Source organism: Phyllobates terribilis, unplaced genomic scaffold (genome assembly GCF_046119375.1).
Source record: "Phyllobates terribilis strain yellow unplaced genomic scaffold, ASM4611937v1 Scaffold_1__5_contigs__length_1240528914, whole genome shotgun sequence".
Classification (NCBI taxonomy): Eukaryota; Metazoa; Chordata; class Amphibia; order Anura; family Dendrobatidae; genus Phyllobates; species Phyllobates terribilis.
In genome coordinates, this window is record NW_027362761.1 from 910616434 (window position 1) to 910640489 (window position 24056).

General features: G+C 48.0%; 1 long non-coding RNA gene across 2 annotated transcripts in view; it reads right to left on the minus strand.

Annotated features, from left to right (window-relative positions):
• Positions 1 to 6720: 6720 nt before the first annotated feature.
• Positions 6721 to 24056, minus strand: part of LOC141171944 (uncharacterized) — a 116773-nt gene continuing 99437 nt past the window's right edge. For both annotated transcript variants that reach the window (XR_012252394.1, XR_012252393.1), the window contains exons 3-4: positions 9142 to 9261; positions 6721 to 6916 (exon numbers count right to left, since the gene is read on the minus strand). This is a non-coding gene — a long non-coding RNA (uncharacterized lncRNA). The remainder of the gene's footprint in view (positions 6917 to 9141; positions 9262 to 24056) is intronic.

Here is a 24056-nt window from a genome sequence, read left to right on the forward strand (position 1 = left end):
AGAATGACAAGGGGGACAGTAGTGTGAGCAGCCTACTCTTACCTCAGCTTTATTAAGAGCCAGCAAAAAAAACAAACATCTATATACTGTGGGTGTATTCAAAATGGAACTGTGCGTGCCCAAAAACAGCATGTCATAGTGCCATAGGAACAGAGGGACCAGACTCTAACATGGATAAATACTTTATATGCGCACTAGTTGGCACATGTATCTCTGAGCTATTGGCAATTATAGAGCACTAACAGCCGCTAGCAGCAAAAAAGAAGGCTACATGGTCTTAAAGGGGTATTCCCATCTCCAAGATCCTATCCCAATATGTAGTGGGTGTAATAATAATATTATCAATTACCTTCAATTAGAAATGTAGTATAGTTTTTCTGATTCACTGTCTCTTTCCTCATGTGCAGTTATTGCAGGACCTTAGGTATCCATGGTTACAACCACTATCAACTAGCTGTCACTATATCAGTAGTCGTAATCATGCAATGCCCTGCACATGAGGAAAGAGACATAGTGAATCAGAAAAACTATACTACATTTCTAATTGGAGGTATTTGCTAATATTATTATTATTACATCTACTACATATTGGAATATGATCTTGGAGAGGGGAATACCCTTTTAAGGGCTACCATGAATTGGACAGTCTGGAGTTGAAGAATGGGCAAGTAATGAGGGAAGACAGAGTTTCCCATTACTGAGATAGGAGATGGCAGTTTCTAAGGATACAATACTATGTAGACAAAAGGAGGGAGGAGCTGGAGCTAGAAGCAGAGCTCCTCCCTCCTACATACATAAGATCTTGTCAGCAGCAGCTGCCATCTCCTGTCTCACTAATGGGAAATACTGTCCTTACTGAATGCCGATTTTACCTTAGAATTGAGAATTTTGATAATGACTGATCAATTCTGGCAGAGAAATAAGCATATTTCTCTGATAACATACAGTGCATTGTGAAAGTATTTGGCCCCCTTGAACTTTTCTACCTTTTTGCCACATTTCTGGCTTCAAACATAAAGATATAAAATTCTAATTTTTTTGGGAAGAATCAACAACAAGTGGGACACAATCGTGAAGTGGAACGAAATTTATTGGATATTTTAAACTTTAAAAAAAAAAAATGAAAAGTGGGGCGTGCACTATTATTCGGCCCCCTTGAGTTAATACTTTGTAGCGCCACCTTTTGCTGCGTTTACAGCTGCAAGTCGCTTGGGGTATGTCTCTATCAGTTTTGCACATCGAGAGGCTGAAATTCTTGCCCATTCTTCCTTGCAAAACAGCTCGAGCTCATTGAGGTTGGATGGAGGGCGTTTGTGAACAGCAGTTTTAAGCTCTTTCCACAGATTCTCGATTGGATTCAGGTCTGGACTTTGACTTGGCCATTCTAACACCTGGATACGTTTATTTTTGAACCATTCCATTGTAGATTTTGCTTTACACTGTGTTCCAAATTATTATGCAAATAATATTTTCTCAGATTTCCCCAAATTACCTATATGAATTGCAGTCATTGTAATTTTCCAGTCAAATAACTATTAGAGTACAATTGAAAGGTTTTTGTACAAACTGCCTATGATAACAGTATATTTTTTAAAAAAATTAAAAACTCAAACTGCACTCAAAATGCATGTTCCAAATTATTATGCACATCAGAGTTTTCCACCTTTTCATTTTAATAAAGAAAAAAAAATGGTCATTTTTGAAATTATAAGCATTAGCAGGTTATTACAAACTGAAATCAAACAGTTTTCAACTCAAAACTTTATTCTAGGTGATGTTACATTTGCACATAGGACCGCTTGTTCGAAAGGAGCTTCTGAACTCTTTCGTCCATTGAATTTGTCAGGTTTTGGATGGTTTCTGCTTCCAATTGTTTTGCATGAGGACAGAATACCCTCCCAGAGCTGTTGCTTAGATGTGAACTGCCTCCCGCCATCATAGACACTCCTTTTGATGATGCTCCAGAGGTTCTCAATGGGGTTGAGGTCAGGGGAGCATGGGTGCCACACCATAAGTTTGTCCCCTTTTATGCCCACAGCAGCCAGAGATGCAGATGTGTTATGTGCAGCATGAGACGGGGCATTATCATGCATGAAAATGATCTTGCTGCGGAATGCACGGTTCTTCTTCTTGAACCACGGAAGGAAGTGCTGTTTGAGAAACTCAACATACAGTACAGACCAAAAGTTTGGACACACCTTCTCATTTTAAGATTTTTCTGTATTTTCATGACTATGAAAATTGTACATTCACACTGAAGGCATCAAAACTATGAATTAACACATGTGGAATTATATACTTAACAAAAAAGTGTGAAACAACTGAAAATATGTCTTAAATTCTAGGTTCTTCAAAGTAGCCACCTCTTGCGTTGATGACTGCTTTGCACTCTCTTGGCATTCTCTTGATGAGCATCAAGAGGTAGTCACCGGAAATGGTCTTCCAACAATCTTGAAGGAGTTCCCAGAGATGCTTAGCACTTGTTGGCCCTTTTGCCTTCACTCTGCGGTCCAGCTCATCCCAAACCATCTCGATTGGGTTCAGGTCTGGTGATTGTGGAGGCCAGGTCATCTGGCGTAGCACCCCATCACTCTCCTTCTTGGTCAAATAGTCCTTACACAGCCTGGAGGTGTGTTTGGGGTCATTGTCCTGTTGAAAAATACATGATGGTCCAGCTAAACGCAAACCGGATGGAATAACATGCCGCTGCAAGATGCTGTGGTAGCCATGCTGGTTCAGTATGCCTTCAATTTTGAATAAATCCCCAACAGTGTCACCAGCAAAGCACCGCCACATGATCCCACCTCCTCCTCCATGCATCACAGTGGGAACCAGGAATGTAGAGTCCACCCGTTCACCTTTTCTGCGTCGCACAAAGACATGGTGGTTGAAACCAAAGATCTCAAATTTGGACTCATCAGACCAAAGCACAGATTTCCACTGGTCTAATGTCCATTCCTTGTGTTCTTTAGCCCAAACAAGTCTCTTCTGCTTGTTGCCTGTCCTTAGCAGTGGTTTCCTAGCAGCTATTTTACCATGAAGGCCTGCTGCGCTAAGTCTCCTCTTAACAGTTGTTGAAGAGATGTGTCTGCTGCTAGAACTCTGTGTGGCATTGACCTGGTCTCTAATCTGAGCTGCTGTTAACCTGAGATTTCTGAGGCTGGTGACTCGGATAAACTTATCCTCAGAAGCAGAGGTGTCTCTTGGTCTTCCTTTCCTGGGGCGGTCCTCATGTGAGCAAGTTTCTTTGTAGCGCTTGATGGTTTTTGCAACTGCACTTGGGGACACTTTCAAAGTTTTCCCAATTTTTCAGACTGACTGACCTTCATTTCTTAAAGGAATGATGGCCACTCGTTTTTCTTTACTTAGCTGCTTTTTTCTTGCCATAATACAAATTCTAACTGTCTATTCAGTAGGACTATCAGCTGTGTATCCACCAGACTTCTGCATAACACAACTGATGGTCCCAACCCCATTTATAAGGCAAGAAATCCCACTTATTAAACCTGACAGGGCACACCTGTGAAGTGAAAACCATTTCCGGTGACTACCTCTTGAAGCTCATCAAGAGAATGCCAAGAGTGTGCAAAGCAGTCCTCAAAGCAAAAGATGGCTGCTTTGAAGAACCTAGAATATAAAACATATTTTCAGTTGTTTCACACTTTTTTGTTAAGTATATAATTCCACATGTGTTAATTCATAGTTTTGATGCCTTCAGTGTGAATGTACAATTTTCATAGTCATGAAAATACAGAAAAATCTTAAAATGAGAAGGTGTGTCCAAACTTTTGGTCTGTACTGTACATTATGGAGTTCATCTTTACCCCTTCAGGGATCCTAAAAGGGCCGACAATCTCTCTCCCCATGATTCCAGCCCAAAACATTACCCCACCTCCTCCTTGTTCGCTCCGTAGCCTTGTTTGCATGTGGTGTCCATCAACCAGCCATCCTCCACTGCATCCATCTGGACCATCGAGATCATTTCATGCATGATAATGCCCCGTCTCATGCTGCACATAACACATCTGCATCTCTGGCTGCTGTGGGCATAAAAGGGGACAAACTTATGGTGTGGCACCCATGCTCCCCTGACCTCAACCCCATTGAGAACCTCTGGAGCATCATCAAAAGGAGTGTCTATGATAGCGGGAGGCAGTTCACATCTAAGCAACAGCTCTGGGAGGGTATTCTGTCCTCATGCAAAACAATTGGAAGCAGAAACCATCCAAAACCTGACAAATTCAATGGACGAGAGAGTTCAGAAACTCCTTTCGAACAAGTGGTCCTATGTGCAAATGTAACATCACCTAGAATAAAGTTTTGAGTTGAAAACTGTTTGATTTCAGTTTGTAATGATCTGCTAATGCTTATAATTTCAAAAATGACCATTTTTTTGTTCTTTATTAAAATGAAAAGGTTGAAAACTCTGCTGTGCATAATAATTTGGAACATGCATTTTGAGTGCAGTTTGAGTTTTTAATTTTTTAAAAAATATACTGTTATCATAGGCAGTTTGTACAAAAACCTTTCAATTGTACTCTAATAGTTATTTGACTGGAAAATTACAATGACTGCAATTCATATAGGTAATTTGGGAAAATCTGAGAAAATATTATTTGCATAATAATTTGGAACACAGTGTATGTTTGGGATCATTGTCTTGTTGGAAGATAAATGTGCGGATCTGGGAGATATTTTTGAGTTGGAGTCGGCAGGAAGTGGAAAGGGCTTGGATATGTGGTTTGAAGGAGAGTTCAGAGTCCAGAGTTACCCCAAGGCAGCGAGCTTGATGGACTGGGGAGAGTGGACAGCCATTGACGTTAATAGATAGGTCAATTGGGGGGGTGAATGAGATGGCGGAAAGATGATGAATTCTGTTTTGTCCATGTTAAGTTTTAGAAATCCAGCAGAGAAGAAGGATGAAATAGCAGACACTGTGAGATTTTGGTTAGTAAGGAGGTGATATCAGGTCCAGAGAGGTAGATCTATGTGTCATCAGCATAGAGGTGATAATGAAAGCCATGAGACTCTATGAGCTGTCCCAGGCCTAAGGTGTAGATGGAGAAGAGCAGGGGTCCTAGAACTGAACCTTGGGGGACACAGACAGATAGGGGGCGAGATGAGGAGGTGGTGTGTAAGTGGGAGATACTGAATGTCCTGTCTGTTAGGTATGAGGAGATCCAGGATAGGGCCAAGTCTGTGATGCCGAGAGATGAGAGAGTTTGTAGTAAGAGGGAATGGTCCACTGTGTCGAAGGCAGATGACAGGTCTAGGAGGAAGAGGACAGAGTAGTGTCGCTTAGATTTGGCGGTTAGTAGGTCATTGGTGACTTTAGTCAGTGCAGTTTCAGTAGAATGGCACGGTAGGAAACCAGATTGTAGGCGGTCGAAGAGGGATCAGGAGGAGAGGTAGGAGGACAGCTCAGAATGGACGTGTTGTTCCAGTAGTTTTGAGGCATAGGGAAGAAGTGATATGGGGCGATAGCTAGTCAGAGAGGATGGGTCAAGGGAGGAATTTTTGAGGATGGGTGTGATTGAGGCATGTTTGAAGCATGAGGGGAAGACACCAGTTGTTAGTGACAGGTTGAAGAGGTGGGCTAGGGCTATGTAAAGAACTTGAACAATTAGATGTGAAATAATAAAAACTTCTGCCAACTTTTTGTCTATGTTACCATTTGTCAATGCAGTGTCAACAATATTGATCTGTTTATTGAATACGCCAGTGGTATCTCTGTCAAGTTTAGTATAAATGTCAATATCACAAAGTTGTTGACGGGCTTCTGTAATCAGGCTTGGACTGGTCGACAGGAGAATCCTCTGCTGGGCCCCTGTGCAGGAGTGGCCCACCACCCTCTTATATGAGCAGTATCTTATTAATTTAACAATCTACCCAGTTCATTGTTATATACATTTGTGACTTGAGGATAATGTCACATTTGCATGTAGCTTAAAAGTAGGGCCCTGGAGAAGATGTTACTGGTGGGCCCTTGGCATCCCAGTTCGAAACTATCTGTAATGTAGTTGGAGGTGTCCGGCAGCACTACAACCTCACCTTTATTGGTGGGCTCTATGGTGATGGATTTGTCTGGAATTAACAGACAAAAAAGAAGGAAGGCTGACAGCACTCGCTAAGTTGGACGCTCGTTCAAAATTTCAAGGAACCCACTTGGAGGATTAACAGCATAGAGGCAAAGAAACAGCGTCCAGTCCAGGGTGATGCCTTTCGAAAGTTGAAGTTTATTCCACCATCAAACAGCGTTTCGACCTGTCATAGGTCTTTACCATACTTGATAAAGACCTATAACAGGTTGAAACGTTGTATGATGGTGGAATGAACTTCAACTTTTGAAATGCATCACCCTGGACTGGACGCTGTTTGTTTGCCTCTTGTCTGAAATTAAGTCACAAATGTTCCTGTATGCTAATGTTATGAGATTATAACTTATTTTACTGTATTCTTCAAATTCTTTAAATTCTGCTCACAACCTCAATATAGGTCTTGACTGCATGAGCACTCTTATTTAAGAGGCCAAAATAAAAAAACAGCGATATCAACGTGATTGGATCTCACAAATACATGGAAAAAATATTTATTAAAGAATAATAGTCTAAAAAAAGCCTACGTAACTCAAGATCTAAATTAAACCAATCAGTTTTCTGAACTAGACAAAATGATCACCCACATGAAAGCGCTTTTTCTGGAAATCAGTTAATGTAACAGAAGAAATGTTTACCACAAAATCATCAGACAATGTTTTAGGAACTTTTACTGTGATATTGGTGGTTTCTTCATTGTAAGTCTTGTTAATCGCTCTGCTGGTGGAGTTCTGGAACATGCATTTCCTATGTTTCCTTTCTTCCCTCCTAATTTTCCTTCTGGCTGTCATCTCATATGGCCTCTGTCCAAAAAAAGGAACCTAGGTAGAAGAGATTAAAGCATTATCTGTTGAATCAGTAGTAGTAAACCCCATAGTTAAATAATTTGGGATTAGTCTTTTTCCATACCTCCTGGATGGCTTTTAAATTTATCACCATCCTCTTGAGCACCTGAACATTTTACCATTGTTGTAATCTGCTAGACTAGTATGCCATCTTTTAGTATGTTCATTCTCTGTCCTAAATGTCATCAACTTGTTCAAATTTCATCAAACTTCATCAATTTTTGCAACTTGTTATAAAAAAACATAATCAACTGCCGACAAAATACTGCTGAACCTTTTCTCATCTGTGAGGAAAACCTGCCAATTCTGTTGGTGTTCTTGTGGCAAATGCCCATCAAAATGCACGAGTTCCACTACAGGACATTGGGCCCACATGCCATCTTCATGGAGTTTTTGACAGTTTGATTACAAATATATGACGCGCCCCCTGGGCTGTGGGGTACTCGGTGCCGGGCCGGTCGGTGCAGGGGATGTCACAGTGGCAGTGACCCGGTCCGTGACCCAGGGCGGTCAATAAAAGGGGATTATAGTTTTTATAGTTTAATGTTCGTGATGCCACCTGTGGTATGCGGCTATATGTAGCCGCCCCTGCGGTGCAGATCCTCTGGAGCTGATGGTGACGCAGCAGAGTTGGGACAGCTCTCCACAGGCAGAGCTTAGCTCCAGGGCAGGAAATGGTGATGTTATAGATGTTGCTGTGCAGTGTAGTGCAGGGGATGGCACAGATAATAACCAGTCCACAACTTAATGGCGGTTTCCTCTTTACTGGCGGTGGTTAGGCAGACCGAGGCACGGGTACTAGCTGGTAGTAGAGGTCCAGGCGGCCTGGAAGCAAGTTGGGAATCCACCTCGCCAGGTGAAGTTGGAGGCCTTCCCTTTGCACTAATCTCTTTGGCCCTGCTGCTTATAGCTGTGCTGTGGCCCTCGTCCCTGAGTAAAACGTCTTTGTGCTCACCCGTATGGTCGGCAGCTCGGGCCTTCCTGGAGTGTCGCTCCCACGTGGCGGTGCTGGGCCCTATGTGCTGCTGAGCCTCCGGGTGTCTGATGGGGCCAGGAGACCTGCAGTCTTCTGCCCTCCGGTTTCTGCTGCTGGGCCTTCAGTGCCCCACAACCTCGGACTCCGGTGTCCTGTTCTTCTACGCTCCTCTCTGGGTGAGCTGCCGTGCAGCTCCACTCCCCAGGTCTTTCCTCTTTGCTGTCCTCTCTTCAACTCCTCTCACTAACTCTCACTAACCCCGCCTCCAGATCCCAGTTGCTAAGGGGAGGAGCTCCCCTTGCTGGTCTGGAGCCAGGAAAGTGTTGTATGCTGGTATACCTGACTAGGGGACCCCTGCTTGCTTCCAGGAATGGCATCACCTCTTGTGAGGGAGGCAATGCCTCTGTGGCAACCGGACCCCTGGGGTGCCACATATTCACACCAGTAGTCTGTGGAAGTCATTTTGAAGGGCTCTGTCACTTGAAAGGAACAGATACAAATCCTGCTTCTGGGTTATTGACCTTTCCAGCTATTCTTTTTTAGTGTCCCATTCAAGTGTTTGAAGGGGTAACGTTTCTCCTTGTGGATAGTGACATGCTAAGCATGACAAGCCAATGTGAGGAGACTTTTAAGCCTTGAAGAGGCAATTTGCATATTTAGTTTTCCAGAGGAGCATTGCAAGGCTTGTATCAAAGTATCCTTAGATTGGCATGACAGGCTTGGCATGTCACTCTCCACAAGGAGAAACTTTACCCCTTGGTTCCTGCATATTCAAAGGAATATCGCACAGTGAGCAAAGAGCTCATACTGACCATGCATCGAAATTGACAACTGGCGCATGCTCAGTAGAGCAGGCACTACCCCAGCCCCTGTAACAGATATCACTGATGACACTTCTTTTCAGGATGGGGAATGTAGCTCCGGCAGTGACTGAAGCGCCAGCCCACTGATGATATCCTGTTTGAGGATCCTAGCATGCGCTGGGGATTCTTAAATGAAATGTCATCAGAATGGAAGTAAAAAAAAAATTATAACGTAAAGAGGGAATGGTAGGAAATTTGAATTAAAGTATATTAGAAAAGTGATTACATTGTTCCAATAAATAGACATTTAGGATTAAATTCAATGTTGGATTCGAACCAACCCTTTAAATCTGATCATTGCTAAATATTCTTATTTCATCGAAAATTTTACTCTGAGACATGTATATGATAACATAAGGTACCTATAGTTGAAGCTGATGGTTGATATTTATGTATTATTATTTTTCACATCTTCCATCTATATGGATCCAGTGAGGGTATTCTAATATGTAACTCTAGGTCTCCTCCATGGCGAATAGCACCTGCAATACACAAAAGCCTGAAGTATATTGTATTATTCGTCCTACTCTACGTTTTCTACATTTACCCTTTCATGACTGGGTGATTTTTGTGCTTTCATTTTTTTCTACTTTCTTCCAAAAGCTATAACTTTTTTATATTTTCATAAACAGCCTTGTGAAGGCTTTTTTTTGGGATGAGTTGTAGTTTTGAATGACACCATTCACTTCACCATGTAAAGTACTAAATATGGAATAACAATTCTGTGAAATAGTGAGAAAAAACTCAAATTTCGTCATTGTTTTTTAGATCTAATTTTTATGGGGTTCATCGTGCTGTAAAAATTACCAGAGAGCATGATTCTTCAGGTCATTATGATTACAGTGATAACAAACCTTCATAGTTTTTTTTTTTAGATATTTTAGTGGTGAAAACAAAATCACAACTCTGTGTTGCCATTTTCTGAAAGCTGTAACTTTTTTATTTTTCTAGCGATGCATCTGTGTGCCTGCCTGTTTTCTTGAGTAGCAAACTTTCATTCTTCTTAATAAAATTTTAGATGCCTAAAATGACTTGATCACTATTTACATTTTTTGGGGGAAGTGCCGCAAACTTAAAATAGCAATTCTGACATTCTGATTTTTTTTCTCTTTATTGTGTTTATCATATGTTAACTAGTTTTATATTTTCGTCGACTGGATTTTTATGAGCGTGGTGACACCAAATATGTAGATTTTTTTTAATTTCTTTAGGCTATGTGCCCACGATGCAGAAATGCTGAATATTTTTTCCGCTTCTCCCTGGCAGGAAAAACTCATGCGGATTTTACATGCGTTTTCCCGCCAGGTAGAAGCGTTTGTCAAGCGTTTTTGCATGCATTTCTGCATGTGGGTTATCAAGCGCTTTTCCAAGCGATTTTAGCATCACTTGGAAAGTGCTTGACAACTTGGTCACACTATATAAATCCATGCAACCGGCATATATAGTGTGACCAAGTAATAGTTAAAAAAATAAAAATAAAGATTATACTTACCCTACGATGTCCTCCCGGTGTTTTCTCGGCTCCGTCCGGAGTCTTGGGCGGCTCGTGGTGGCCGAAGGACCTGCAGTGACGTCATTGAGTCATGTGTCAGGTCACATGACTCAATGACGTCATGGCAGGTCCTTCACAACACCGCAACCCATACAGCTGACCAGACGGAGCGGAGAAAACACCAGGAGGACATCAGAAGGTAAGTATAATCTTTATTTTTTATTTTAAATTCTTTTTTTTTACAGGTTCTATGGTACCCGGGTCTGGAGGAGAGTCTCATCTTCTCCAAACCCGGGTACCATCTGCACATAGAGATGCATAATATCCGTGTGTACAAATGTACTGACACGGATATTATGCGTTTCAATGCAAGTCAATGGCGGCAATTACGCTGCGTGTCCGCAAAATTAATGGACATGCTGCGTATTTTTCCGCAATGATGATGATCCACAGCGGAAATTTCCACAGCATGTGCACAGCACATGTGGATTATCATTGGGGACCATGGGGCATGTATTACCAAGCGTTTTTTAAGCGTTTTCGCTGCGGAAATTCCACAGCAAAAATGCTTGAAAAACGCATAGTGGGCACACAGCCTTATACTTGAACTTGGAATACAAGGGTTATTCAAACTTCCCACTAAATGCCATGAACCTATGGTCTTCATGGAAGAATTGCAGAACTATTTAAACAAACTTATATCAGTAGAAGATCTGTGGTTAGCGCTCCAAGATGTTTTGGAACAACCGTCCTGCCGAGTGCCTTCAAAAACTGTGTGTACGTGAAGAATTGTTGCTGTTTTGAAGGTAAAGGGTGGTCACACCGAATATTGATTTGATTTAGATATCACTTATGTTCATTTTCTTAGCATTTTGTTAATTGATAAAAATAAACCATTAACACATTTGATTTCATTCTCACTTTGAAGTATTTTTCCATACCTGCCGAAAGCCTTTGCAGAGTTCTGTGTATATATATATAGAGAGAGAGAGAAAGAGAGATATATGGTGATATATAAATATATATAGTTTATTTACCACTAACACCTCTGTAAAATTATGGATTCTGCTCTCTGTGCAGATATTTTGTGAGAAAGCCTTTGTAAGCTGCTCAGTGTTTGGGGGTAGGGAAGCATCAACATGAACCACTCAGGTGCAGAGAAAGTGTCTATTTTATGTCAAGGGCCTGCCTTCCTGTCACGGAGTTTATTTGAGGCTTATGTGACACGGAACAGCAGCTGCAAAACAAAATGAATATGAGCCCTAGAACAGTCTTGTTTAGACGTGCAGATAATAGGAACAAAACTGGCACCGCTCAACTAGAGTGCTCTGTGCACAAATTCTACAAGAGAACACATGTTGTCTGAACTACTGAGTAGTAACCCACTACCAGGGCTGGGACAAGGTACTTTGGTGCCCTAGAATGAAGCTGATAGTCCCCCCCCCACATGAACCCTCAGCCCACATGTAAAGGAATGGGCCAGAGACTAAGTTAACAGGACCCTTAACGCACCCCCACTTCCCATCTGATGGGTCAGGTAACAAGGTCTGACGACCACTTCCACTAGAACTGTTACCTGTTTCACCGTAAAAAAAAAGTGGTGTACTTTAGAGATGAGGCTCAGAAGGGAGTGAGCTTTCATCGTTAGATATAGAATCATTCATTGCTTGCAGACCATTTACACGATACCAGGTAAAAATAGTGATATTTATCCTTGACATCCTATATTTTACTGTAACTGTCAAATGACGCGCCCCCTGGGCCATATTCTTTAGGAAGAATATCCGGAGCCGGATCAGATGGGAGTTGTAGTCTTCCGAGTGGCTGTGACCCGGTCCGTGCCCAGGGTGTCAAACTCAGTTGTATGTGGCAGTCCTACAGATGTTATAAAGTTCTTTATTGTCGACTACGCCACCCGTTGTATTGCGGTCACTATGGCCGCCGCTGCAGCAGGGTCCGCTGAGGCTGATGGTGTAGGTGCAGCTTTTGGTGGTATAACCCCCAACGGGTGGGGTATAGCCTCAGGGGGTCAGGTGCAGAGGATGGGGGTTGTGGTGGTGCAGCATAGATGTTAAAGGAAGACAGAGTCGGGTTGTGCAGTTTAGGGTATTTACTCACTGCTGATGTTCCGGTCACTCCAGCTTCAAGTGACCTCCCGAGCCGTGCTGCGTCCACCAGGTCCTGGATCCAGCCAACCCCCAAGCGAGTCCGGAGCGTGACCCTGAGCTCTCCTTCTGTCCTTTCTCTGGCCGTCCCCACTATTGATCCACCCAGGTCCAGCTCCCTCGGGCCTTCTGTTGGGTGACCCTTGGCCTTGGGTTCCCTGACCCTCCACGTGGTATGCCTTCGTGGTGGATGTGGTGGGTGGCCGTGGCAGACGCTGCCCACGGCCTCCGGTCTCTGGCTGGGGTGTGTTTTTGCCCCCACCAGCTTGGGTTCCGGTACCCTAATGCCGACTCTTCACCCGTAGCTTGAATTTGGGTTCTCAGAGTCCTCTCTTTGTCCCCTCTCTGGGTCTTTCCTTCTTTCTCCTCTCTCTCTCTCTCTAGGGCTTCTCTGCTCCTCTTCCTCCTCTGACTTCTCTCTGCAAAAGGCTGACAGACTGACTGACCCTGATCTCTGATGGTGCCCACCTTATATACACCCTCTATGTGTGAGCTCAGGTGACCAGCACCCAATGAGCTCCTATCTTTACCCAGGCTGCTCCCCCTATCTGCCCCTACACTACTTGGGCTGTACCACCCCCCTCCCACTCCAGCCAGGAACAGACTCGGTCGTACCTGCACATTTCTAAGTGGGAGTACCGTCGGTCTGCTCCTCGGAAATGGGATGTATGTAGTGCATGCAGCCTACCGAGCTCAGTTCCACACTCCATCCTTACCCGGGAGTGGAATATCACACCTCTGGATTGAGGTGCAATACCCCTGTAGCAGCCGAATCCTCAGGGTGCTACATTCCCCCCTGGTAAATCACAGCACGTCCTCGGGCTGTAAGACATAACATCCACAAACATACATTTTTTTTTTCATAAACATAAACATAATAAAACATCATATAAAACTTTTCATATAATCATTCTCGTCGCCTCAGGCTCCTCCTCCGGTCACTGTGCAACGTGTGACCGGGTAAAGTGCGACAGTCTCTCTGGAAAACTGGTTTCCCTATAAAACCGGTAGGGGGCGCTTTAGGACGCGCAACTATTTACAGGGATATGGCCGCTCTCAGTCCTCGGCCAGGTATTGGGGAGGAATGACCGCTCTCAGTCCTCGGTCAGTGGGATTTAGGGGTTAAACGGGTAACAGTTCACACTTGCTGGTCCCAACGGGGACTATTTTTAGCAACAGCAACAGTTTCAGTTTCAGTTTATGGTGCCCCGACGGGCAACTATATACAGCTCCTGCTTCGCTGTACTTAACGACGGCGTCCTCCTGCTCTTTCTTTATTGTTACCTTTGGCTCTAGTTTCAGACCCGTCCGGGTCCTCTTGTTCTTCCTCCTCACACCGCAGCTCTTCCTCCGTCAGACGATGCACATGGAGGGCGTAGGGTCCTTTGGCACACTTGTGCCGGGTGAAGGTGACCTCGTCCCCGATGTAAAGGTCACGACCTCTGTGTCCCTCCGGTAGGTGGGACTCAACGTCTCTCCTGGTCACGAAGACGTCGCCTAGGGTGCGGTGGTCTCGGATGAAGCCCCACCCATGCTGCATATTAAACTTTATCACAGTCCCGGTGGTGCGGGGACTATGCGCTGCACGGGGGTCTCTCCTGGCCCGGCTCTTCTGCTCCGCGCTCCTTACTTGAGCTTGCTGTTCCCGGACCCGCCTCTCTCTCCGCTCCCTCTCAAAGTCCTCGAGCTGTTGGCGGCAGCACTCAGCACGCTCCGCTGCAGCTGCCCGAGTCTCTTGAGTGAACCCCATGAGATCTTCTCCGGTGGGGTCCCACTCGAACTGCGCTTCTGCTAGCGGGGGCGAGATCCTCTTTACGGGCTTTGGAGCCGGGATCAGGGGTTCATCCAGGGGTCTCTCTCTCCGGAGTCGGGGATGGTGGAACTCCGGTGGCCATATAAATGGCTGCCCATCCGGGCACGTATGCTGGGCGTACAGGTCCTCTCCCAGATGCGGCACTTTAGGTCTTATGGGCGCGGTGGTGTTAGCGCCCGGGTTGCCCGGGCCTTGCGGCCAGGCCTGGGGTATCTGGAAGGTGAAGGGCACCGTAAGGACGGCGGCGCCCTGGGCTACTTGGCCCTGCGACCAGGCCGGGGGCTCCGCGGAGGTAGGGGGCGCTGTTGGTATTGCGGCGCCCGGGGGTACTAGGCCTTGCGACCAGGCTGGTGGTACTTCCTGCTTGGTCACGCCCGGGGTCGAGGCGTGTGACGTCACAGGGGTCGCGGCTCCCGTTTGAGGCCTAGTCTGCGGCGGTGACGTTGCAGCGACGGGCACGGCAGGATAGACTTCGGGCTCTGCGACGGGGAGCTGGGGCAGGTTCGCGGTTTCCCGGTTTGGGGTATAGACGTCCCCTTTACCTGCCTCCACTCGTTCGGCTCCCTTCTCGGCGCCGTCTCCGGCCTTCAGTCCTCCCGCGCCATCCTCAGAGGCGGTCGGTCTCCTCGTCTTGGGTGGCGTGCTCCGCTGACAGGTCTCGGTCTGCTGGGCCATCTCACGGCTCCACTCCGCCAACGTCTCTCGCTGCACCCGGGCCATCCTCCTTGCGAGGCCCTCCAGAGCGGTCTGCGCACACTCCCGGTCTCGGGGGAGCTGTGCTAGGACCTCCACTAGGCCTAGTGGGGTCGTTGTTTCCAGCAGGCTCCTAACCAACGGGTCGGTGCTGCTCTGCTCTTCTACAGTTGTTTCCAGCAGGCTCCTGGCCAGCGGGCCGGTGCTGCTCTGCTCTCCCTCTTCTGTTTCTAGCAGGCTCCTGGCCAACGGGCCGGTGCTGCTCTGCTTTCTCGCCATCTCCGGGTAAGCTCCTCCGATATTCTTCTCCCGGCTTCTTGCCTCCAGGTGCGCTCGCTCTAGACTGCTCCAGGCGGCACCCATCTTTGTTCTCTCCTTTCGTCTCCTCCCCCTTCGAGGGCGGTCCCGGGGCCACTTGGTGATTGTCAGCTCCAGGGGCTGTTCTTTCACGCTGACAGACACCTCTAGCATCACAGTCTCTGTTGGTGGGGGCGGTTTCCACTTTTGGCGCCATTTTCGGTCCTGGCCCACGATGGGAGGTGGCCTCTCGCCACCCTCTGGCACGCCCATAATGGCGTCCGCTCTTCCAAGGCGGGAAACCTTTGGAAATGGCGGGAATCGCTTCCCAGTGGCGGGAAACTCTGCAGATGGCGGGAAAAAGCTGTTAATGGCGGACAACCGGCGGGAATCGACCTGTGATGGAGTCCGATGGCATGGACCCTCCGGAACCGTCAGGAGACTTCTTTTTGAGGTAAATTCGTTCTTTTCTTCAGGCACGCAGTACCCGGGTGTTGCGGGCACGTAATCCTGCCGACTACGCCAAAGTTGACGCGCCCCCTGGGCCATATTCTTTAGGGAGAATATCCGGAGCCGGATCAGATGGGAGTTGTAGTCTTCCGAGTGGCTGTGACCCGGTCCGTGCCCAGGGTGTCAAACTCAGTTGTATGTGGCAGTCCTACAGATGTTATAAAGTTCTTTATTGTCGACTACGCCACCCATTGTATTGCGGTCACTATGGCCGCCGCTGCAGCAGGGTCCGCTGAGGCTGATGGTGTAGGTGCAGCTTTTGGTGGTATAACCCCCAACGGGTGGGGTATAGCCTCAGGGGGTCAGGTGCAGAGGATGGGGGTTGTGGTGGTGCAGCATAGATGTTAAAGGAAGACAGAGTCGGGTTGTGCAGTTTAGGGTATTTACTCACTGCTGATGTTCCGGTCACTCCAGCTTCAAGTGACCTCCCGAGCCGTGCTGCGTCCACCAGGTCCTGGATCCAGCCAACCCCCAAGCGAGTCCGGAGCGTGACCCTGAGCTCTCCTTCTGTCCTTTCTCTGGCCGTCCCCACTATTGATCCACCCAGGTCCAGCTCCCTCGGGCCTTCTGTTGGGTGACCCTTGGCCTTGGGTTCCCTGACCCTCCACGTGGTATGCCTTCGTGGTGGATGTGGTGGGTGGCCGTGGCAGACGCTGCCCACGGCCTCCGGTCTCTGGCTGGGGTGTGTTTTTGCCCCCACCAGCTTGGGTTCCGGTACCCTAATGCCGACTCTTCACCCGTAGCTTGAATTTGGGTTCTCAGAGTCCTCTCTTTGTCCCCTCTCTGGGTCTTTCCTTCTTTCTCCTCTCTCTCTCTCTCTAGGGCTTCTCTGCTCCTCTTCCTCCTCTGACTTCTCTCTGCAAAAGGCTGACAGACTGACTGACCCTGATCTCTGATGGTGCCCACCTTATATACACCCTCTATGTGTGAGCTCAGGTGACCAGCACCCAATGAGCTCCTATCTTTACCCAAGCTGCTCCCCCTATCTGCCCCTACACTACTTGGGCTGTACCACCCCCCTCCCACTCCAGCCAGGAACAGACTCGGTCGTACCTGCACATTTCTAAGTGGGAGTACCGTCGGTCTGCTCCTCGGAAATGGGATGTATGTAGTGCATGCAGCCTACCGAGCTCAGTTCCACACTCCATCCTTACCCGGGAGTGGAATATCACACCTCTGGATTGAGGTGCAATACCCCTGTAGCAGCCGAATCCTCAGGGTGCTACATCAAACCCAAGGACAGTCATGGAAACTAATATTACATAACTAAAATGGGGGCCGTTTGGTTTCATGATATGCAGCATTTGGTGGGTACCCCAATGAAAGGTAAACAGACCCCATTATAAAGGGTTATGTATGATGTTTTTTATATAGGTCATGCAACAAACATGTTTTGCAACAAAACTGATGGTGGTTCTGGTGCCATATTCCTGTATGGATAGTGGTTCTGGTGATGTATTTGACGCGCCCCCTGGGCCGTGGGGTACCCGGAGCCGGGCCGGTAGACGCTGGGGGTAGTAGTCACAGTGGCAGTGACCCGGTCCGTGACCCAGGCGGTCAATCCAAGGGTAGTATAGGTGTGTAGGTTATATATAATGTCCGACTACGCCACCTGTGGAGTGCGGCTAATGAGGCTGCCGCTGCGGAACAGTCCTCTGAAGCTGGTGGTTTGGCAGCAAGGGTGGTATAACTCCCCACAAGAAGAGTGTAGCTTTAGGGCAGTGTGTGTGGATGATGGTGGTTGTGCAGGGTGTCGCAGTGCAGAAATAACAACAGAGTCCGTGCAGTGCAGTCCCAGGGTCTTTACTGATGACACTTTAAACAGGCCTGGACTGGAGTACTGGCTAGTGATAAGAGCCCGGTCAGTCTGGGAACAAGCAAAGAGTCCTCCTGGACAGGTGGAGTTGTAGGCCTGCCGTTCTTACTATACTCTTTGGATATTCTGCTTGCAGCTGTGTTGTAGCCCACATCCCTGAGTGTAACGTGCTGTGCTCACCCGTATGGCTGGCAGCTCGGGCCTTGTGGATGCCTCGCTCCTCCTTGGCGGTACTGGTCCCTCGGTGCTGCTGAGCCTCCGGGCGTCTGATGGGGGCCAGGAGACCTGCAATCTCCTGCCCTACGGTATCTGCTGCTGGGTCTGGAATCCCCCACTGCCTCGGACTCCGGTGTCCGGTTCTCTGTGTATTCTGGCTAGGACGAGCTATCTCCAGCTCCAGTCCCTAGCTCCTCTCTCCTTGATGTCCTCAACTCGACTCCTCACACTAGACTAAGCTAACCCCGCCTCCAGATCCAGTTGTCAAGGGCAGGATCCTCCCCTTGCTGATCTGGAGCCAGGATGTGTTGCATGTGTTAAGTTCCTGACCAGGAAACCCCTACTTGCCTCCAGACATGGCATTACCCCTTTTGAGGGAAGCAATACCACTGTGGCAACCAGACCCTCGGGTGCCACATTCCCCCCTAGTTCATTTCAGTACTCCGGGACTGAACATATTTTTCAAAAGTAACAATAGCATTAACAGGCACATTAGAATATTTACAAACATTACAGTCTTTGTTTACAGTATAATCTGCAACCAGGTGTCCATTCCACTGAAACAAGGTGCAAATTTGAGGGACCCGTCTAAAACCCTCCACGAAGGCCCTGGGGTGGCTGCAGGGCATTGATGATCCGGATGCTGGACCACATCTTCAGCCACCTCCATGGGTTTTTGTTCTGTGGTCTGTCACAGGGGCACTTTTACAAGTGCAACTATTGAAAGTTCTTGGTTATTCACTGTCCATAACCTAAAAGTCTTTGGATCCCTTTCGGGTCACTGGAAAAACACACATATTAAAACTTTTCGAATTAGCATTGTCTCTGGCATACCCTTACGGGTAACTATATACAGTATCCATTTAAATACGTTTATACTTTAAATTTCTGCATTTCTAGATCCTCCAACGGGCAGGGGGCTGACCTTTTGTAGCTCTGGTAGATCTACGTAATGCACTATCTGTCAGTGCTCTACCCTGGTCCCTTGTGTCTACCCCTGGTGTGGTGGGTTCAGTGTGAACTGCATTATTAGTATTTTGAGGTGACACTGGTAGGTTGGGCAACTTCCTACGGATTCTTTGGCTTACTGTGGGTACGACTGGTTCGCTACTAGCAGAGGGTAGATTCTCCTGGTCTGCTGATGGGGAAACTTCTGCCTCCGGGGCCAACTGTTCTTCCAACTCTTCTGGGACTTCTGCAGCTTCCTGAGGGGCTGGTTGGAGAAAGGTAAGGACTGGCATAACAATTGCATTGTTCACTTGTGTCCACGACCGGGGAAATTCTCCGAGTACCGTTTTGACCATTTCTTCCACTTCCTCCGTAGGTTAAGGGCTATCTTGGTCTTCCTTAGGGTATTGCAGTTGCTCGGGACATTTCTTCAAGTGGTCTCTTGAAACTGTTGCTGATGTTTCTCCTCCATCCTTGCTAATGAGGCACACCTTGGTGTTATCATGACTCGAGGGTAGGATGGTGTATGGCTCTTCCTCCCACTGGTCATCTAGTTTGTGGAGGCATCTCTTTCTCTTAAGGACTTGCTCTCCAGATGACAGAGGAACAGCAGGTGCGTGTTGATTGTTAGTCTTCTCTTGTCGTTGTCTTGCTTGGGACAGACTCCTTTCAACACTCTCTTGCACTTTACGGTATTGTAGTTGCCGCTCAGTATCCCAATCTGCATCCGGTGAGGAGGTCTCTGGTGTTAGGACTCCCATGTCCAGGTCGATGGGTAGCTTACCAGGCCTTGCTCTCATCAGGTAAGCAGGTGTGCAGTTGGTGGAATTCACTGGGATATGGTTATAGAGGTCCACCAGATCTGGCAACTTTTCTGGCCACAGACTGCGTTCTTCCAGGGGCAACGTCTTCAACAGGTCTATCACCACCTGGTTCATCTTCTCACACAACCCGTTGGTCTGGGGGTGATAAGGCATTGTCCTGATTTTCTTGCAGCCGTACAGGTTGCAGAACTCCTGGAACACCTCTGCCTCAAAGGCTGGACCTTGGTCAGTAAGCACGCGTTCAGGGTAACCGTGCGGGCGGCAGAAGTGCGGCTGGAAGGCTTTGGCTGCTGTCTGAGCCGTCTGGTCCTTTACTGGCACTACTACCAGGAGTCGGGAGTAGTGGTCTACGATGGTGAGAGCGTAGACATAGCCTGACCTGCTTGGGGCTAGCTTCACGTGGTCCAGGGCTACCAGTTCAAGTGGCTGTTTGGTGATGATGGGCTGCAGGGGAGCCCCCTGGCTGTCACGGTCTTTTCGCCTCAGGTTGCATTGTCCGCATTCTCGACACCACCTCTCGATTGCTTTCCTCATGCCAGCCGAGTAGAACCGTTCACGTAGCAGGACTTCCAACTTCTTCCAGCCAAAGTGTCCTGCTCCATCATGGTACGCTTCCAAGACCATCGACACATCCCGCCTCGGGACTACCACATGCCAGACCAGTTCATGTGTCCGGGAGTTGATGGCTCTTCGACACAGATTCCCTTCATAGATGAATAGTTTGCGCTTCTCCTTCCACAACTGTTTGGACTCCTCTGGAGCATCTGGATCAGGGTACGAGTCAGCTCGTGTCAGCAACTCCTTGACTAGGCAGACAGCCGGGTCACTATCTTGTGTTTCTGCCCATCCATGGTGGGGCAATGGATTGAACGTGGCCTCTCTGTTGGCAGAGCACCTGTTCTTCACACAATGGGAGCACTGAGTTACCCCATGACGGTGGAAAGCGGGGATCTCTATCTCCTCCAGTTCCTTCGGGTCTTCTCCCCCATCTGGCAAGTTAGCCATCCTAGACAGCGCATCAGCGTTTGCATTCTTGCGCCCAGCCCGGTACTTGATGGTGAACTCATAATTAGACTGTCGGGCCATCCATCTTTGTTCCAGGGCACCAAGTTTCGCAGTGTCCAGGTGCGTCAGCGGGTTATTATCCGTGAAGACTGTAAACTTGGAGGAGGCGAGATAGTGCTTGAAACGTTCCGTCACAGCCCAGACTACGGCGAGGAACTCCAACTTGAAAGAACTGTAGTTTTCAGGGTTCCTTTCTGTTGGCCGGAGCTTCCTGCTGGCATAGGCAATCACTCTTTCTCTGCCTTGCTGTATCTGTGACAGCACCGCTCCTAGCCCCACGTTGCTTGCGTCTGTATGGAGTATGAAGGGTTGGCCATAGTCAGGGTAGGCCAGGATCTCGTCTCCTGTGAGAGCCATCTTCAGCCTACTGAAGGATTCGTCTTCCGGCTTATCCCATTTGAAGGGAGGCTTCGGGTTTTTGGCCTTCCTGGACAGGCCTACTAGGAGGTCCTGCATGGGTGAAGCCTTGGATAAATCTTCGGTAGTAGCACACCAACCCGAGGAACTGCCGCACTTCCTTAATAGTGGAGGGTCTTGGCCAGTCCTTGATTACTGTGACCTTGTCTGGGTCTGGTGCTACACCTTCAGCGCTTACCACATGACCTAGGTACTGTACCTTGGGCTTCAACAGGTGGCATTTTGATGGCTTCACCTTCAGGCAAAAACCAGCTAGGGCTTCAAACACCTCCGCCAGGTGCTTTAGGTGATCTTCATAGGACTTGGAGTATACTATGATGTCATCCAGGTACAGCAGGACTGTCTCGAAGTTCTTATGTCCCAGACAGCACTCCATCAACCGCTGGAAGGTTCCTGGGGCGTTGCAGAGTCCGAATGGCATGCAGTTAAACTCGCTGAGGCCCATCGGCGTTGTGAATGCGGTCTTTTCTTTATCCGCCTCTGCTACAGGAACTTGCCAATACCCACTAGTGAGATCCAAAGTAGAGAAATAATTAGCAGATCTTAATGCAGCTAGTGACTCCTCAATCCTGGGTAATGGGTATGCGTCTTTATGTGTAATGCGGTTAATTTGCCTGTAGTCTACACACATTCTCATTGTGCCATCTTTTTTACTTACGAGAACTAATGGAGCTGCCCAGGAGCTACAACCAGTGGCGTACCGCCAATGGCGGCATACCACGCCACTGCTATGGGGCCTGTGGCCGGAGGGGGCCCGTGAGGGCCCCAAGCAGCGTGGGAACGTGGAGGATAGGTGAGTAGGAGGTTGCGGCTGCAGAGGAGCGGGTTGCGCAGTGGACGAGCGGGGCACACGCTGTAGCCGGCTGCTGCAGCCACCACGTGTCCCCGCTGCTAAAGGCACATGAATATTCCCTCTTCTCCACTCCCATGGGTGTGGCGAAGACGGAATATTCATTCTCTTTAGTAGCGGGCACGGAGGAGAGCCGAGCCCCGGCTCCTGCTGTCAGTGCAGAGGAGTGAATGTGCCGGCAGCAGCTCACCTCTGTGTCTGAGAGCGCGCGCTGCTCAGATGCCGACATGAGCTGCAGCAGACAGGACGCAGCGCTGGAGCAGAGGTGAGGAAGGAAGGTGAGTATAAGTGTTTATTGTTTTGTGTGCAGTGATTGGGGGGTTGAGGAGGCCACACATACCAAGATACTTGGATTGAGGAGGCCACACATACCAGGAATGGGGGATTGAGGAGGCCACACATACCAGGAATGGGGGATTGAGGAGGCCACACATACCAGGATTGGGGGGTTGAGGAGGCCACACATACCAGGAATGGGGGATTGAGGAGGCCACACATACCAGGATTGGGGGATTGAGGAGGCCACACATACCAGGAATGGGGGATTGAGGAGGCCACACATTCCAGGATTTGGGGATTGAGGAGGCCACACATACCAGGATTTGGGGATTGAGGAGGCCACATATACCAGGAATGGGGGATTGAGGAGGCCTCACATACCAGGATTGGGGAATTGAGGAGGCTACACATACCAGGGATTGTGGGGGCCACACATACCAGGGATTGTGGGGGCCACACATACCAGGAATTGTGGGGGCCACAAATACCAGGGATTGTGGGATTGAGGGGGCCACACATACGAGGATGGAGAAATTTACCAGTAGCTGCTGCATTTCCCACCCTAGGCTTATACTCAAGTCAATAGGTTTTCCCATTTTTATGTGGTAAAATTAGGGGCCTCAGCTTATATTCGGGTCGGCTTATTTAAAATATACGGCATTTTAAAATCAGTGAGTACGTGGTGCCCATAATACTGCAGGACTGTGTGGTGCATTATACTATATGGGGGCTGCATTTTACCCTATGGGGTGTGTAATATACTGTATGGAGGACTATGGGGAGTGCATTATATTCTATGGAGGACCATGGGAAGTTCATTATACTATATGGAGGATTATGGGGGGCGCATTATACTATATGGAGGTTTATGGGGGGAGCATTATACTATATGGAGGATTATGGGGGCGCATTATGCTATATGGAAGATTACTGGTGGTGCATTATACTATATGGAAGGCTATGTGGGGCCATTATAATATTTTGAGGGCTATGTGGGGGGCCATTATACTGTATGAAAGCAATTATGCAGTGTGAATGTTTGTGTGGGGTCATTATACTGTTTGGAGGACTGTGTGGGGGCCATTATACTGTTTGGAGGGCTGTGTGGGGGCCATGAGAGTGTATGGAGGGCTCTTTGGGGTTCACAGTTGGGGGATTATACTGTGTTAGGGTCACCATACTTTGCCATGGGAGTTGAAGTGGGGTACAATAGTGTCATTATACTGTGCATGTGGAGGAATGCACCATAGGGGTATCATACTGTTTGGGGGGCACTTTTGTTGGCATCATACTTTATGGAGGCAATGAAGGAGGAATCTATGACTTCAGAAGGAGGTAAATTACTATGTAAAGGCTGGAAAGTTATGAGATCTGCTCTTCTGTGACACTGACAAATATTTATTTTTTTGTAGGGGGGGGCCCAATTAGAGCTTCTGCTATGGGGCCCCATGACTTCTATGTACGCCCCTGGCTACAACTATCTCTTATCACCCCAGCCTCCTTCATCTCTCGTAACATCCCTTTGGCATTTTGGTAGTGTGCTGGTGGTACAAGCCGGTACCTTTCTTTAATGGGTGGATTGTCTCCCGCGGGGATATGGTGTTGAACCCCTTTCACCTGCCCGAAGTCGAGTGGGTGTTTGCTGAAGACTCTTTCATACTCCTGGACCACCCGCTTTACTCCATGTTTTTGGTGCTGAGGGGTGGAGTATGGTATGCGACACGGTTCGTGACGGCGCACAGTACCCGGTGGCAACGGGCACGAAATCCTGCTGACTACGCCAAAGTTGACGCGCCCCCTGGGCCGTGGGGTACCCGGAGCCGGGCCGGTAGACGCTGGGGGTAGTAGTCACAGTGGCAGTGACCCGGTCCGTGACCCAGGCGGTCAATCCA